Raw genomic sequence first — 6,363 nt, forward strand, 5'->3', positions numbered from 1 at the left:
CACCAGTGGGGTGATCAGTCAGGACAGAAAAGGAGTTTCAGAGGCTCAGTGAAACAGGCAGTTTGCAGCACACAGAACAGAGCAAGACCTGCATAGGTGGTCTGTGCCACCTCCTCGCACTCTCCAGACTGAGACGCACATCGGCTAGTGCATGTGGGCACTGGATGCTGGATGCTGAAACTCTGGCTTCAGCGGACAAACACGGGGAGAAGACTGGGATGGGCTGCACGGAGACAGCTGGAAGGGGCTGGAGCCTTGTTCTTGGCTCACAGTGGGCTTGACACGGCCACTGAAATCTCATTGTTGGGACTTGCCTGGTGGTCCAGAGGTTAGGACTTCACCTTTCAATGCAGGGGGTACAGGTTTGTTTGATCCCTGGTCAGGGAAATAAGATCCCATGTGCTTTGCAGCCAAAAAAGTAAAACATAAAACAGAAGTAATATTGTACAAATTCAATAAAGACTTTTAAAATAATCCACACCAAAAAAAAAAAAAAAAAAAACCCTTAAAAAAATAAAAAGAAGGGCTTCCTGGTGGTAAAGAATCCGCCTGCCAATGCAGGCTGATCCAGGAATATCCCACATGCTGCAGAACAACTGAGCCCATGTGCCACAACTATTGAGCCTGTGGCTCTAGTGCCTGGGAGCCACAGCTACTGAAGCCTGTGCTCTCTAGAGCCCATGCTCCACGACGAGAGAAACCACCACAATGAGAAGCCCTTGCACCACAACTAGAGCGTAGCCCCAGCTCTCTGCAACTAGAGAAAGCCCATGTGCAGCGACAAAGACCCAGCACGGTCAAAAATAAATTTTTAAAAATCAAGAGAATTCCCTTGAAATAACAAAATGTACCCCAATGTTCATTGCAGTACTATTTACAATAGTCAAGACATGGAAACAACACAAATGTCCCTTGATAGATGATGGATAAAGAATATGTAATATGTGTGTGTGTGTGTGTGTGTAGGTATGAATATATAAATGGAATACTACTCGGCCATAAAAAAGAATGAAATAATGTCATTTGCAGCAACATGTTTGGATCTAGAGATTATCATACTAAGTGAAGTCAGAAAGAGAAAGACAAATACCATATGATATCACTTATATGTGGAATCTAAAATATGACACAAATGAATTTATCCATGAAACAGAAGCAGACTCACAGACCTAGAGAACAGACTTGTGGTTGTCAAGGGCAAAGGAAAGGAAGGATTGGGCATTCAGGATTATATAGTATGAATGAATAACAAAGTCCTATTATATAGCACAGGGCACTATATTCAGTATCCTGTAATAAACCATAATGAAGGCAAATATGAAAAAGAATATATATATATATACATTCTTTGTATATACATATATATATATTCTTTATATATACATACATATATATATATATATATATCTGGATCACTTTGCCGTACACCAAAAAATAACACATTGTAAATCAACTATACTGGATATATAATACATACACATATATACTATGCAGGCTTGGCAAAGTTATATGGAAACTAGAAGTCTGATACACTACTGATGGAAATAAAGTCTTGATAAAAGCAAAACAAAGGCGGGGGCGCGGGCTGGCGTGCGGTGCTGGCGCAGCAACGTTGTGAATCGCTGGCTGCGTGGCAGTGAGTGTGCGCTTTTCCCAGCCCAACAGCGACGTTCCACAGGCATGAGCTATAACCGCTCCATCACCGTCTTCTCTCCCAACGGCCACCTCTTCCCAGTGGAGTACTTGCAGGAGGCCATGAAGAAGGGCTGGACCATGGTCAGTGTTCGAGGAAAAGACATTGTTGTTCTTGGTGTGGAGAGGTCAGTGGCCAAACTGCAGGATGAAAGGACAGTGCGGAAGGTCTGTGCTCTGGATGATAATGTCTGCATGGCATTCGCCGACTCACTGCTAACGCAAGGATAGTCACCAACAGGGCCCGGGTGGAATGCCAGAGCCACCGGCTGACTGTGGAGGACCTAGTCACCATGGAGTACATCACCCGTTATATCGCCAGTCTGAAGCAGCGCTACACACAGAGCAAGGAGCGCTGGGGGTTTGGCATCTCTGCCCTCCTTGTGGGTTTTGACTTTGATGGCACCCCCGACTCTATCAGACTGACCTCCCGGCACATACCATGCCTGGAAAGCCAATGCTGTAGGCCGGGTTGCCAAGTCAGTGCGTGAATTCCTAGAGAATTATACTGAGGAAGCCATTGAAACCATCTGACTATTAAGCTGGCTATCAGGGTCCTTCTGGAAATGGTTCAGTCAGGTGGCAAAAACATAGAGCTTGCTGTTGTGAGGCAAGATCAACCCCTCAAGATTTTAAATCCTGAAGAAATTGAGAAGTACATTGCTGAGATTGGGGGAAAAAAAAAAAAAGAAGAAAATGAAAAGAAGAAACAAAAGAAAGCATCATGATGAGATTAAATTTTGCTTGTAACAATTTTTAAATTCAAATCATGGCTGATTTCCAAAATGATACATAGGTATTTCCATTCCACTTATCTGTAACTGTCTAAGTGTTCTACAATAAATTTGCCTATTTTTTTTTTCAAGTGAAACAAAAAGATGTTCAATGTCTTTACACATTAGGGAAATTCAAGTCAAAGCCACAATGAGATCCTACTTCACCTTCACTAGAAAAGAATGGCTGTAATCAAAAAGATAGTATTGGTGATGTTGTGGAGATATCAGAATCTTCATACACTGCTGGTGAGAATGTAAAATAGTATAACTGCTTTGGAAAACAGTTTGGCTATTCTTGAGAAGATTAAACAGAGTGATCATATGATTCAATAATTTCATTCAGGTATACCTAAGAGTATTGGAAACATATGTCCATGCAAAAACTTGTACATAAATGTTCACAGCAGCATTATTCATCACAGCCAAAAAGTGGAAATGACTCAATGTTCATCAACTGATGGCTAGATAAACAAAGTGGTTTATCCACACAGGGAATATTCCCGGCAATAACAAGGAATCAAGTACATGCTATAGTGATACTGAGCAAAAGGCTTGCTGCCCCATGTGCATAGAAGCCAATACTGTGGCACTGGGTTTTGAGAAAAGAACAAGCTTTATTGCAACATGAACCTGTAAGGAGATAGGAGGCCTAGCTCAAATCTGCTTCCCAAATCTGGGATTCAGTCAAACGTTTATGAGTTGGGGGAGAATGGATTAGTATGCAGATATGCTGGTGGGACAGGTTTCAAATGGAGGGCTTTGGAACTTGGCATTTATGGGAAGATATGGGAGGAGGCTTCGGCAGTGGATCTTCTGGGTTCTGAAAGGGTTCTAGCATTCAAGTTCCAGTCATGTCTCCATAGTTTAGTTCTGGGGTTTGGGGGGCATCACACTCTCTTTATAATTTCCCATGCCTAGGGCCTCACCCAACACAAGGGGGTTGGGGGGAACTTTAGTTCCGAGTGTTATTAAAGGTCAAAATTTTCTCTTCTGTGCATAATTTATGGTTTTGCTCTGTTGTCTTTGAAAAACAGCTCAGTATCTTATTATTGACAGAGTACGACTTGTTTCAGCTCTTCCTACAGTTGCAACAATGTGGATGAACCTTGAAAACTTTGTGCTAAGTAAAAGAAGTCAGTCACCAAAAAAACACATATTATATGATTCTATTTATATGAAATGTCCAAAATAAGTGAATCTATAGAGGTAGAAAGTAGATTAGCGCATGCCTAGGACTGGGGGTTTGGGAAAAATAGGGAGTGACTGATAAGGTTTCTTTGGAGGGTGATGAAAGGTTCTATATTGACTGTGGTGATGGTTGTGCAAATGTTAATATGTGAAAAAAACTATCAAACCGAACACTTCAAATGGATGAAATGCATGGTATGGGAATTATATGTCAATAAAGCTGTTATCTTTCAAATAAAGATTGCATACTGTATGATTCCATTTATATAACATTCTCCATCTAGAGATGGAGAACAGATTAGTGGTTTCCAGGAAGAGGAGGGGGAGGGGTGGGTGTAAATACAAAAAGGCAGCAGGAGGGAGTTCTTTTTCAGCAATGGAGCAGTTCTGTATCTTGATTGTGGTGGTGATGACAGAAATTTCCAGAGGCGATCAAGCTGTGTCGATATATATACACACAAATGAATACAGTGTTTCTTTTTTTTTTTTCCAAGTGGTTAAAACTGAATAAGGCATGTAGTCTAGAACAGTAATGTACCAATTTCCTGGCTTTGACACTGTACTACACCCATATGATGTCACTACCTGGGGGAAATAGGTAAGAGGTATAGGAAGCTTGTTGGATTAATTTTACAGTTTTCTACAAGCCTATAACTATTTCAGGATAAAAACTTAAGATAGAATTACAGTTGTCCAAAATTGGAACATTTTCTCCCATGGAATGATTTCTCTGTTGCCAGAGTTTTTAAAAAGCCTTGGTATCATTAAAATTCTACAAATAATAAATGCTAGAATAGCATAGGGAACTCTACACAATACTCTGTAATGGCCTAAATGGGAAAAGAATCTTTAAAAAAGTGGATATATGTACATGTGGGCTTCCCAGATGGCACTAGTGGTAAAGAACCTGCCTGCCGATGCAGGAGACATAGGAGACATGAGTTTGATCCCTGGGTCAGGAAGATCCCTCGGAGGAGGGCCCAGCTAACACATTCCAGTGATCCTGCCTGAAGAATCCCATGGAGAGAGGAGCATGGTGGGTTACAGTCCATGGGGTTGTGACTTAGCATGCATGTACACATATATATGTACATATGTATATATATATTTGAAACAGCATGGTAAACCAACTATACTCCAATAAAAAATTTAAATAATAATAATAATAAATACTGGAGAGGCTGTGGATATCAGGGAAACTTCCTACAGTGTTGATAAGAATATAAACTGGTGCAGCCGCTGTGGAAAACGGTATGGAGGTTCCTTAAGAAACTAAAAATAGAGTTGCCATATGATCCATCAATCCCACTCCTAGGCATGTATCCAGATAAAACTCTAAATTCAAAAAGATACACGCACCCTAATGTTCATAGCAGCACTATTCATAGTAGCCAAGACACGGAGACTATCATAGGATGTGAAGTCAGACAAAAACAAATACCATATGATATCACTTTTATGTGGAATCTAAAATGTTAGATTGAAATGAACTTATTATTTGTAACTTAAATAAGTTACAAATGAACTTATTTATCAGGCTTTCCAGGTGGCTCAGTGGGTTAAGAATCTGCCTGCAATGCAGGAGACCTGGGTTAGGAAGATCCCCTGGAGGAGGGCATGGCAACCCACTCCAGTATTCTTGCCTGGAGAATCCCATTGACAAAGGAGCCTGGCAGCCTGAAGTCCATGGCATCACAACGAATCAGACACGACTGAAGCGACTGAGCATACATACACGCACGAACTTATTTATAAAACAAAAACAGACTCACAGACATAGAAAACAAACTTAAAGTTACAAAAGTGTTTCCCCTCTTTGGAGGGTGGGGGAGGGATAAATTAGGATTCACAGATACAGACTACCCTACATATAAAATAGATAACCAACAAGGTCTCACTGTAGAGCACAGGAAACTATATTCAATATCCTATGATAAACCATAATGGAAACAAATATATTCTTTGCTGAACATTAGCAACTAACACAGCATTGTAAATCAACTATGCTTCAATAAAAAATAAGATAAAAATAAATAAATTTTTTAAAGGTTGGGTGAATCTGTATCTGGGATACTAAAAACTGTAGAGGGCTGGCAATTGAAAAGACTTTTTTCCATGGCAAATTCCAGATCCAGCTGTTACACAAGCCAGCCCTGTCCCTACTTACAGTTTTAGGCCTGAGAATGAGGTCTGGGACATGGAGGCTCTCAGAAATGCCTGGATGGGCCAGGCTACCCTCTGGTTCCAGGTGACCCAAAGCTCTTTATCTCCCAAGGCTGACTTGACAAACTCAGTTCTCTCTGGGCAAACCCAGCTCCAGTGAAGCTGAGGCTCTGTCTGGAAAATCTTTTCCTAAGATAAAAAGCAACTTCCTGCTCCAGGAGCCATTTGAAGATAGAGACTGAATCTCACTCCCTCTAGAATTCCCCATGCCCAGGGCTTCACCCAACACAAGGGAATGGCTAGCAGAGGAGCGTGTCTTTCATATCACTCCCAGTCCCCGTGGGTCTCAACTCTGGCAGCACATCAGAGCTTTTAGAAATATGGCAGATCCAGTTTTATACTAAAAGTAGTTAAATCCGTTTGGAGTGTTCTTTTTCACTTTTGCTTTTCTATTTTATAGCATCCTCAATGTCATTCTTACATCAGGCTGGATGATGAGTTTCTGAGGGATATTTCTTACGCTGGTTCTCAGGGGAGGGTGACA

The 6,363-nt window shown here is 41.1% G+C and overlaps 1 pseudogene; it reads left to right on the top strand.

Moving 5' to 3' along the window:
* Positions 1 to 1,405: 1,405 nt before the first annotated feature.
* LOC147373962 (proteasome subunit alpha type-7 pseudogene) lies at positions 1,406 to 2,453 on the top strand (annotated as a pseudogene).
* The last annotated feature ends 3,910 nt before the right edge of the window (positions 2,454 to 6,363 follow it).

Source organism: Bos grunniens, chromosome 4 (assembly GCF_055505025.1).
Source record: "Bos grunniens cultivar Pamir isolate PY7600 chromosome 4, Bosgru_T2T1.0, whole genome shotgun sequence".
Taxonomy (NCBI): Eukaryota; Metazoa; Chordata; class Mammalia; order Artiodactyla; family Bovidae; genus Bos; species Bos grunniens.